Source organism: Bidens hawaiensis, unplaced genomic scaffold, assembly GCF_021521415.1.
Source record: "Bidens hawaiensis isolate Kalapana, Puna unplaced genomic scaffold, B.hawaiensis_p1.1 tig00033136_1, whole genome shotgun sequence".
NCBI classification, from domain to species: domain Eukaryota; kingdom Viridiplantae; phylum Streptophyta; class Magnoliopsida; order Asterales; family Asteraceae; genus Bidens; species Bidens hawaiensis.
The window spans coordinates 144,101-156,640 of record NW_027495666.1 but is presented as its reverse complement, the minus strand read 5'-3'; positions in this window follow the sequence as shown (position 1 = coordinate 156,640).

Below are 12,540 nucleotides of genomic sequence, written 5' to 3'. Positions count from 1 at the left end.
TTGTTTTGTCTTCGTTTACTTCGTAATAACGCTGACATAACAATTAAAATTAGAATGGAATATAATGTTTGCAAACAAATAATTGATCAAGCATTTGACCGTAATCTCTTCCCACAACTTATCCCTTAGTTCTTTGGATGCTTCCCTCCATGTAAGAAAACTGAAATTCACTTTCTCCCTGACAATATCTCCTAAGAAACTCACGAATTCAAATCTGTACTTTCCACTCAACCTGCCAAACGCATCGAACTTGACTTTATGTTTTTTCCCACTAGAATTTATGTAGGCACTTCGCATCTTTGGCAGTCTGGTCAATCCCCTTTCTTTTTATCTTTGGCATCATTGACTTTATGTTTATTCTCGTTATCTGAGGGACTCATATCAGAGTCACTCGAATCATCATGAGATTCTTCATTATACAGGTCTTCCAATGCATAATTCCCTTCATATATTCCTTCCAATTCCATGACCCACGACACAAAGTAACATGCAAATGAGAGTTGTTGATTGCAAATAAACATATATACAAATCGTCACATGCATTGATAGTTGTTGAACATATATAAATCATCACAAACCTTAGTAGAAGAAGATGATTTGCTTGATGACAAATTTGCGTATTTCTGAAAATCGTCAATCGAGTTCTAGAACAGAAACCGCCAACAGATGTGAAATGAATCATTATGAGCATGTTTCCATAAAAATAGGAGTGTAATTTGTTCATGGCGGCAATGTGAAATTTTCAATTTTAGTTAATTTTTAATTAAAGAATGATTAACGACACCAATTTGAATCCTATTAATACTAAACAGTCATTTTTAAGCTAGATTTGAAAATTTTCGAGGGAAGATTTTGAGAAATTTGAAATTACCGTCGTCCATTCAGTTTCAGGCTGTCATTAATTATCATTATCTTTTTATAATTTGTTTTTAATCCGCTAAATAAACCTACTCATAATGTTACTCTTATAAATACATAATGTAAATTTATATAGCGAAATTCCGACTGACCCCAATCATTTTTTATTACCGACCCTACTATATTTTTATTACCGACCCCATTCTTCCTATTGGCATTTAGTTTTTAAGAATATTAGCTAACATTTAAAAAAAAATTAAATTTACAAAAAAATAACACAAATAGAAGTACTTATAATTCTATAATTAGGAGTTGGACTTAAGTATTTAACCAAATCTAATTCCAAAATAAATTGATCCATTAATTAAAAACATGGCCTTTTAACCATTTAATTAACCCAAATCCAACCTCCAGTTGTTTAAAAAATAAGTCATTTGTTATCCGACCCGACCCGATATTTAACAAATCCGAATATAATCAACTTTTAGCTCGACATTTAACAAATCCGATTAGGGATAATAGATTCCAATTGGGATAACAAAGTCCAATTGGGTATAATAGAGTCCAATTGGGAAGAAAGAGTCCAATTAGGGACTACAGATTCCAATGGGGTATAACATAGTCCAATTAGGGGGTAACATTGTCCAATTGAGGATAAAAGAGTCCAATTGTGGGTAAAAGTGTTCAATTGGGGATAAGAAAGTCCAATTGGGATAACATAGTCCTATTAGGGATAATAATGTCCCATTGGAGATAATAGAGTCCAATTGTGGATAAAAGTGCCCAATTAGGGATAGCAAAGTCCAATTGGGATAACATAGTCCTATTAGGGATAACAAAGTCCAATTGGAGATAATAGAGTCCAATTGTGGATAACAGTGTCCAATTGGGAATAACAAAGTCCAATTGGGATAACATAGTCCTATTAGGGATAACAAAGTCCAATTAGGATAACATAGTTCTATTAGGGATAATAGTGTCCAATTGGGGATAAAAGAGTCCAATTGGGTATAACAAAGTCCAATTTGTGATAATAGAGTCCAATTGGGGATAACAAAGTCCAGTTGGGTATAACAAAGTCCAATTGGGATAACATAGTCCGATTGAGGATAATTGTGTCCAACTGGAGATAATATAGTCCAATTGGGGATAATAGGGTCCAATGTAGCAATGTCCAGTTGGGTATAATAGAGTCCAACTGGTATAACTGAGTCCAATTAGGGATAACAAATTCCAATGGGGTAAAACATAGTTCAATTGGGGATAACAGTGTCCAATTGGGGATAACAGTATCCAATTGGGGATAACAACGTCCAATTGGGGATAACAGTATCCAATTAGGGATAATAGAGTTCAATTGTGGATAATAGTGTCCAATTGGGAAAACAGAGTCAAATTGGGGATACCAAAGTCTGATTGGGTATAATAGAGTCCAATTGGATAACAGAGTCCAATCGGACTCTATTATCCCTGATTAGACTCTATTATCCCAATATGACTCTGTTATCCCAATCGGACTCTTTTATCCCTGATCGGACTCTATTATCCCCAATTAGACTCTATTATCCCCAATCGGGTCAAAATGGGTTGACAAATTTAAAGAGATGAGTGGATGGGGGTTAGTGTCTCAAGGAAAAAGAATGTTCGGGTTTAAACGGGTTTTGGATTGAAATGAGTTCGGTTTGGGTTTATTATTTTTTTATTTAAATTTTGTCAAAAATAATAATAAAAAAGTCATAACTCATAATATAAACCAAAAATAAAAAAAAACGAAAAAAACTAAAACGTTTCCTCCGTTGTCGTCATTAAAAAAAAATAAACAAATAAAAAAACTCGACCCTAACACGTTCCGACCCATGACCCGTTTCCAACCAAATCTAAACACAACTCACGTAGGTTCGACCTAACTGATAAACATATGACAACGTAGGTTCGACTTTTGTGAGAAATACAAAGTAAGGTATGCATTATTTCCTTCCGTTTGATTAGTAGAGTAATTATGTTAATTTACTAATTGATAAGAATAATTACTTAATTTGGTTTCATTATGAGTAGAATAGGTATGTTGTTCGATTAATTGATAAGAATAATTACTTATTTGGTTTAATAATGAATAGAATAGGTATGTTGTTCGATTAATTGATAAGAATAATTACTTATTTGGTTGAATTATGTTTACAATGGTGATTTCAAAGATGGACAAGTTTTGGATGGAAACAAATAGAAACAAAAAGCTTTATATGGATGGAGTTCTAAGTTTTATAGATTATGCAGTCACCAACTTAAAGAAATCGAGCAATAATGTCACACCCCGTTAAGCGAATTGCGGAAGCGTAAAACGGAAATGCAACAGATATAACTGGTATCAAATACATTGTTCATAAAGAAACATTACTAACTAATTTACAATATATTATATCGTTCTAACTTCTTTTACAAACTAGGTGATACAATCAAACCGGTTCTTCAATTACTTTACTTGTAACTCAAATGCCCATGACATCAATCACCAATCAGACACGTAACGCACAGGAAATTACCTCTCATATCTGATTACCTGAAAAGCATGTTAAAATAGGTCAACTACGAATAGTTGGTGAGTTTCATAAGTTTAATGAAATCAGTTCTGCGTACCACACAGTCATAGTTTGTATGTACGCGCGTATGTAAAAATATGTATTTACGTTTGTATAAATATGTACAGCCATATCCTTGTGTGTGCATATGCACACATGTAAGTTTATAATATAAATTCGAAATTTCGGTAAAATCGTGATTGTTTGTTCGTACTACCTGTTTCCAATTTCCGTGTTTAACCAACCACTGTGGACCCCCTTCCTCCCACAACGGTTCCACATAAACTCAACCACTGTGGCCCCCCTTCAGCCCACAACGGTTCCGTGTTAACATCAACCACTGTGGTCCCCCTTCCACCCACAATGATTCCACGTAAACTCAAACATTATATAGTGTACACGCAAATATTTAGTATATTCTACACATAGTATTTCCTACGGCTAATCACATAGCATGTATATAGACACATATACACATATAGTATTTATCACGTATCACCAAATACTGTGGCTCCCCATCCGCCCACAATACGCATAATCACATTATTTTCTTAACATTCATGTCATAATCAAGTTAGTTCGTTTAATAAGTTGCAGCAGAACTTGGCTCATAGGCCATACTCAACTTTAGTTTATAAGTTGCAGCAGAACTTGGCTCATAGGCCATACTCAACTTTAGTTTAGTAAGTTGCAGCAGAACTTGGCTCATAGGCCATACTCAACTTTAGTTTATAAGTTGCAGCAGAACTTGGCTCATAGGCCATACTCAACTTTAGTTTAGTAAGTTGCAGCAGAACTTGGCTCATAGGCCATACTCAACTTTAGTTTGTTACTATTGTGGCCACCCTTCCGCCCACAATAGCCCCATAAACATCATAGACCACGTTATCCCCATGGCCATTACAGACCATGTTGTTTCCCAAATTTGTTATGTTTAACATTACACAACGTGTTTGTATAAACATGTTGTCACGTGTAATTTCATTATGTTTTGCAATTCGTATTATCTCCGCTCAATATATCAATCAACGATAATAATCATCTTTCATCAGCACGTAGTCAATCATTATGTTTGTAGGGACTTTTCATATATAAATGTTTAGATATTTTATATCCTGATCCGTTTTCAGATAGATAACGTGTATAAACATGCTTTCCACCCCAAAAGTTCGTAAAATAGTTTAAAGAGTGGGGTCATGAAACTCACCTTATCGTAGTTCGCACAGAAATTACGTATCAGTAAGTCAGATGCCTCGTTTATAGCCTGATTCCTATAAACGGTATCGTATCGTTAATACTAGTACAGTGTTCAAGCTAAGTCGGGCCGTATAGATAATCTGGGTATAGCTGTTAGGCCCAGAACATGACCATAGTCCTAGATTGTGACGTTGTATACTATGAAATGTTTAAAACTGGATTTGGCTCAGTTTCACCGTTTCCTGAGCCTAGCTCAGTTGATCGTTTATACGTTTCGGGATTAGGTAAGATCACATAAAACTTAAGTAAATATATTGATTGATAAAATAATTTGATTTATGAAAGAATTTTAAGGTTTCGGTGTCTGGTTTGATCGCAAGGTTTGTTTCCGTTTTCATACGGGTTTGATTATACAAAACGCGCATAATTCACCCGAATTTTCCGGAATTCTCGTAAAAAGTTCGTTTTTATCAATATCATTCAAAAACATGATATTTGACCACTTTTGACATTTTGACATACCAGTCAGTCCGTTAAACACAAAACTGCCGGTTTCGTTAAAACAATTATAATTTAAATCTTTGATTAATCATAACTAAATATGTACTTATATATAAATTATGTAAATTTTTGTAAAAATACATTAAGACATGGAGAATTTTATAAAAATATTTTCAGAAACTTTATGATTATTTATTTATTTATAAAAATTCATTTAATAGGTTATAATCGTGTAATAAATGGCCCGTTTATATCAAACGACCTCCGAAAAATCCGATAATTTTTACAAATGGCCTCAATGTTATTACATAGTCCCTGCAAAATTTCCAGAACCTAACTCTTTTGACAAAATGCCTTTTTGTGCGTTTTTCGGCTGTTAAAATTCGGTTAAGCCATGATTGCACAAACCATACTTAGGCGTTTCCAATGATTCCCAAACTTTACCAGTGATCTTACCATCACATATTAAACTCCAAAACCAAGTTTCATAAATTTTCAACATGTTTAGCTATTTTTCCCAAATAAACACTCATAAACGGAAATAAATTCACCAAATATTCTCCGTTTATCGAAAAATTACCAAATTTGAACAGGGACTCATTTATATGATCCCTAATGTCCCTGCAAGTTTTCACAAGCTAACAACAAGCACGTCACAACCTAATACTAAACAGCCCTTAAACGAGTGTTACGGGTTTACCTTGTCGGTTTTCGATGAATTTTGCTAGTTTAAACGACTTTCCGGGTCTCGGGTTGCAAACTCAGTATATCTACATATCATATAACATCAAACCAAGCATAAATCATCCATGTAACAGCCTTGATAGTTAGGGTTTCGATTTTGGGTTCAAACCGAACTTTCTAACCGTAAAAACGTTGTATTCATGTTCTAATCCGCGTTTTTGACCAAAAAAGTACATGTTCCTGGTTTGTAGACATGTTTAACATCAAAACATGGTTTTACTTGATTTTTAGGGTTTTTGGATGGTTAAACATGTTTAAAACTAACTAAAACATGTTTATATGTTAATTATACTTAATGAAATCAAGTTAAAAATGATGAAATGATCAAGATACCTAGAGTTTTGAAGGAGAGTTGATAGAGCAGAAGTTGAAGCTGCTTGGACTTCAAATTTTATGAGTTGTATTGAATAATAAAGACTTAAAGTGTAAGTTATAAAAAAAAACAAATGTGTGGTATAGGGTGGCTGTTCCGATCGGAATCCAATAATGGCCCTTAATGGGCTGTTTTGGGCCATTAATCTGATTATACAAGCCCAAACATGAAAAGCCCACTTCAAATTTAGTTCGGGTTCGGTTTTTCGCAAGAAAATTAATTCGGGTGTGAGAAATAGCGTAAAAACGAGTGTTTTTCAGCTCATTTTTGTAAAATAAGAAAAACGTACTGACTCGTTGTAAAATTCCAAAATATTTTCACGGATTGCTTAAAACATGTCATATAAGTGTTTTATAAATCTTTTTCGGCTTAACGGATGCTACAATGCTTGTTTTGATATTAACGATTGCGTTTAAGCTTATAGCGTATCGATAAACGAAACCTTTTTCGTTTAAATAGTTTTAAACGTACTGGGGCCTAAATATCAATATGTTAGCCTCTATAATATATATATAACTCGTATATGACCCCTCAGTATGTATACGGGTCATAATTAGTATCGGTCGGTTACTCGTTTAAGCACTACGAATTAACCGATTTATCGTTTACTTGTTACGTAATGAATATAGTGTACCTCGTTTTGTTTGCTATCGAACTAAGGCCATATTACTAATATTTTAGCTTGCATAGATCATATATCACTTATAGATGGCACCCTGGGATATCCGGACCATAACCAGACCCGTTTGGTTATTTGTTTGTTCGTTACGCAATAAGCGGTTAAACGCTTATTCGAGTTTGTAAGTACTAAGGTGTACTCGGTTTTGCCACGGATGTCACATTCTCCCCCTGTTAAGAAATTTCGTCCCCGAAATTGAATATGCCAAATATGCTCTTTTTGAGGAAAATTTTTATAATCATTTGTTTCGGAATTCGTTTTTTTTTTCTGTTTCCAAACACATTTGATTCCCCGTTGTGGATTCCACTGTATTTTATTCAATGAGATTTTATTGTGTCGCAACTGTTTGATTTTCCCCGCTCAGCATTTTCACGAGTCTCTTATAGAGTTTAGTTGTCTAAAAGTTTTCAAATAGTACTAATTCCGCCCTGTCAGTAAGGCACTCGTTTTGGTTCGATATATGAACTATCGGGAGTGAAATAATTTTGTTTAATACGTTATGGGGTTAACTTTCAAGGCAATTTTGTATAGTGCTATATATTTTAGAATTAACTCACGGTTCCTCAACTCAACTAACAACTTTCAAAGTTTGATAACTTCTCGTATTTCTCAGTATAGCCCTCTTGTTAGCCTTAGGCGGCCTTCGGTTTGTTATTAATATTACAAGCTTTATTTATTATTCTCGAAATCAAATCGGATTTTGTATTTTGGGGGTCACCAATTTTTTTCAATTTTAATAAGATGGCGAGTTACATTCTTGCTCGTATAATATAGTATATTACCACTTGTATAATATTATGATGACTGTTAATGTACGAGGATTGAAATTACTGGTCTCACTTTCCTCTATTGTTTGAATAGTTTATTTGATTTGATTGTTTTATAGAGGATTATAGACCGTGCTTAGGCCAATTAGGGATCTAAAATTTCATACACAATTCACCAAGAGTAAGATTTTGTTAAGGCGAGTTTTTCAGTTGGATAGTTGTTACAAATCAGAAGAAGGTATTTGGAGTGGATTAGTCAGGAAACTATCATTCAGCTTGAATTGCTTTTTCAGGATGTTTAAGGAACACATGTTAAGGGTTCCATTTTAGTTTGTTTCCCACTTCCAATGGGGTATCTCGAATTGTTGTAGCATCTCCGAGGATCTTTAGTATTCCTCCAGAACTTATAATAGTGCACACTTTACAAAACATGAGCCTATGATTCCTTTATAGATTTCGCTTGCATCTTTATACTAGTACTCAGTTTATCCGAACATCTGGCCTGACTTTTCCTTGTTCATCACTCAGTTATTAAGGCTATAAAAATTTAAAGTTCAAGTTTCGGTTACGGATAGTATAGTTTTCCTCATCCGTGTTTCATCATTGGGGTACTAGGATTTGTTCCGTGTACGGGATCACTTCTTTATCTAGAAGAGGCAGTATAACAGTTCTATTTCTATATATAACCTTCATTTGAACACAATTAACTAGTCCATACTGACTATTACACAATGACTCCTCACTTCCACCGGGAGTGCATCGATAGGGAATAGCTAGTTATTTAGGTTAAGAGGGTAGTTTTTCGAGTAATATGGTTAGTATTTATAGTCTTACTTTTGGTTGTTTCTATAGTATACAGAATTGTTATTTTACTAGACGGTATATTTTCCAAAGTAATAACTTGTAGGAACGAAACGTCTATCAGTGTCCGTAATAAATAAACTAAAGTATGTTAGGCATTACTAGGAACGTACATGTTACTACATTTGTTCTATCCGGTTTATTCACAATACTTGACCCCTAGTCGAGTTGGACGTCGATGTCGGTCCTTGCCTTTGTCTTCCCGTCGCAATTGGGTTCAATCTAGGGCAGTCTTTCTTGATGTGCTTCACACTACCACACTTATAACAGGCATTACGGTTTATTATGGGTTGGTTTTGGTAGACTGGTTGTTGTCGTGTTGGTTGCTGTTGGGGTAGTTGTGAGTCCTGGAGTTGGGTTGGTGGATTTATAGTATTCATAACGGTTCTACAATTTCGGGCATAGTGTCCCACCTTCCCACATTTGTGACACACATTGGTCCGACATTCACCAATATGATGATAACCACATTTTCCACATCTAGGCAAAAGCCCGTTATACTTATCTTGCTTCACATCGGAACTGATCATAGCGTAATTTTGTATTGCAAGGCGCGCACATTTATTCCGTTGTCTTTCTTGTATTCCCGCTCCATAATTGGTTCGTTTTGTACCAGATGATTCCCCGGGCATTCTTAATGAACCACTTCTAATCAAATCAGAAGTTACAATGCCGGCTTGTAACACGGCATTTTCGAAAGTTACAGGGCCAGTTGAATTAACCAAACTCCTGACTTCGGGGGCTAAACCCCAAATGTAGCGTTCAGTACGTTTAGATTCTGGAGTAACTAACCATGGGACTAGACGAGCCAGTTCGTTAAAGCGATGGGTATACTCCAAGTGATCTGCACCCTTCATTTCTAGATTCCAAAGTTCTTGCTCTAATTTCTGAATTTCGTTTATCGGACAAAAGTGTTTTATCATAAGATTTTTAAGTTCTGTCCAAGACATACGATTGGTTGCCTCTTGTCCTTGAATTTGCACAACAGTATTCCACCACATTAGCGCGTGGTCTACAAATGTAGAAGTAGCAAATTTGACAATACAATCTGGTAGACAGTTAGTGATATTAATGATGGATTCAGTCTTTTCGATCCACTTTACCAGTCCATTTGGTCCTTCAGTACCGTTAAATTCCATAGGTTTACATAGCATGAAGTTCTTAAGTTGATATCCGTGTTGCGGGGGATTTTGATTGTTACAACTATTGTTCAAGTTCGGTAGGAGATTATCATTATTGAAAGTAATATTGGTATTCAACGGGGGAGTATTAGTTGTGATAGTATCAGTATTTTTCGGGGGAGCATTTGTGGTTGTATTAGTATTTGTCGGGGGATTAGTATTTACGGCCGCGTTAGCGTTCGGCACTTGATTTGTATTCATAGTTGTATGGATACCAGCAGCGAATTGTGCTGCTATTGTCGGAAGTACTGTTTGTAGTTGTCGAGCGATCATCTCGGCTATATCTGCCTCAGACAACATGTTTACTTTCTTCGGGGCCATTCTATAACAATAACCAGTTATCCAACAATTAACAAAATTAACACACTAATGATCACAAAAGGAATTACAATAACAAGTAATCAGGTATTTCAATTAACACGTATATATCACACGGGTTTGTTCTCGAGTTTGAATACTAAGGATAATATGTAAAGTTAGCCTAACAAAGGCCAATGTTTATATATATATATATATATATCAAAAGTTGTCACCTAGTGACAAGTAATTGTAATCCAGTAAGGGTAAGTGTTTGAAATGAAATATCCAATGCGTCACCCATATCAACATAGCATCCTACCAGATGCTTGCATGGGGTATCGAAGGCTATATACAACAATATCGTACTACCCTTATCTATCTAAGTACACATTATACAATTATATACGGTTTACAACTTGCCCGAAAATTATTCCGGTACGATCCCATCATTAGGCAATTGTTTTTCTTTAGCCTCTTCCATAAGTAGACAATTGCTCGTTATGAGTTTAGTTAGTGTATTTATCATATGAATGCACTCATATATTCAACTAGACCCTTAGAGGTTGTTAAATATAACTATAGAATATATTCCTTCGCCAGGTCATTCAGGCGCACGCAAGTATGTTGGGCCTATTAAAAGTGGTAGTTTACTGGTTGGGTTAAGTATGTCCCGTTCCAGTCAGCATGTCATCAATTCGTGAGCATGAGGTTTCTCTCCTACAGTAACCAATTGGAATAGGAAAAATATAGGAGAGGTTGGATGTTCTTGTTCATAGATGGTTCGAAGAGTTTGCTAGTTAAGGAGGTTCATCAGAATTAGTTGTACTGGTAATATGTAAAAGAAATTATTATTATTAATATTTCTTTTTGAAATATAATCAATACATTATATGTATTGGTAGTCACGGTCTACTTATAGATTTAGGGATTCAAGAAAGTAGTTTTTATATTTATAATTCAATAAGTTGGATTCATCACTAAGTATTTCCCCCATGGATGGTGTTTGTTTTTCAACCAACAGAAATCGAATGATGACCAGAAAATAGTTTAGTTTAGTGTCAAAGAAACGAGTACATAAAATAAAGGTTAGACCCATGCTGAGAGGTATTATATGTATATATATATCTATATATATATATATGTATATTCTTGAAATCATTGTCTGTAGGACACGCCTCCCATGGTTCTTTCCCGGGCCTTGCATATTAAGCCCCTTTGTGGTGCTGTCACATCACCAGACTTAGTTAAACTTGTTGAAGCATTCTCATATTCTCACTCACAGGAAACACCGGTTCTTTATCTGTCGTAAAGCTACCCGATCTCGACATCTTTCGGTGCAATCGTTAATCAGAAGAAAACGTTTTTCGGTAGCTTAGATCATCGTAAAGGATATTATTAATTAATACCGAAATTAAATATTTTATTTGTTACGAACAGGTATAATATTAATTATAAAAAAAAAATATAATATAAATTTTGATACGATATAATTTTAATCATAATATGAATTAATATTGATTATAACCGAATATAATATTCGTTACAATAAGATTCAATATCATCGGTAGTACCGTACGTACACATATCCCTATACCTCATCTCAGATAAGCACGTATGCACATTTCATATATACTTATCATCACCTTTATACACATATGTTACCATTTTTACCTATCAGTATGTTCCGCGACTTCTTCCCGAATCCCCTCGTACAAGCAAGTCTGTTATTACGTTCCGGACCATAATAACTCACTTGCCCTACGAGTTCATCCCGGCATCCATCAGTATCTATCGTTACTCATTAATAAGTTTCCCAGTGATAATCGAGCCTACGGTTATATTATAGGTATCCTAAGGGATAACCTAATCCTTTATAACCAATGGCTCTGATACCAACTTCTGTCACACCCCGTTAAGCGAATTGCGGAAGCGTAAAACGGAAATGCAACAGATATAACTGGTATCAAATACATTGTTCATAAAGAAACATTACTAACTAATTTACAATATATTATATCGTTCTAACTTCTTTTACAAACTAGGTGATACAATCAAACCGGTTCTTCAATTACTTTACTTGTAACTCAAATGCCCATGACATCAATCACCAATCAGACACGTAACGCACAGGAAATTACTTCTCATATCTGATTACCTGAAAAGCATGTTAAAATAGGTCAACTACGAATAGTTGTTGAGTTTCATATGTTTAATGAAATCAGTTCTGCGTACCACACAGTCATAGTTTGTATGTACGCGCGTATGTAAAAATATGTATTTACGTTTGTATAAATATGTACAGCCATATCCTTGTGTGTGCATATGCACACATGTAAGTTTATAATATAAATTCGAAATTTCGGTAAAATCGTGATTGTTTGTTCGTACTACCTGTTTCCAATTTCCGTGTTTAACCAACCACTGTGGACCCCCTTCCTCCCACAACGGTTCCACATAAACTCAACCACTGTGGCCCCCCTTCAGCCCACAACGGTTCCGTGTT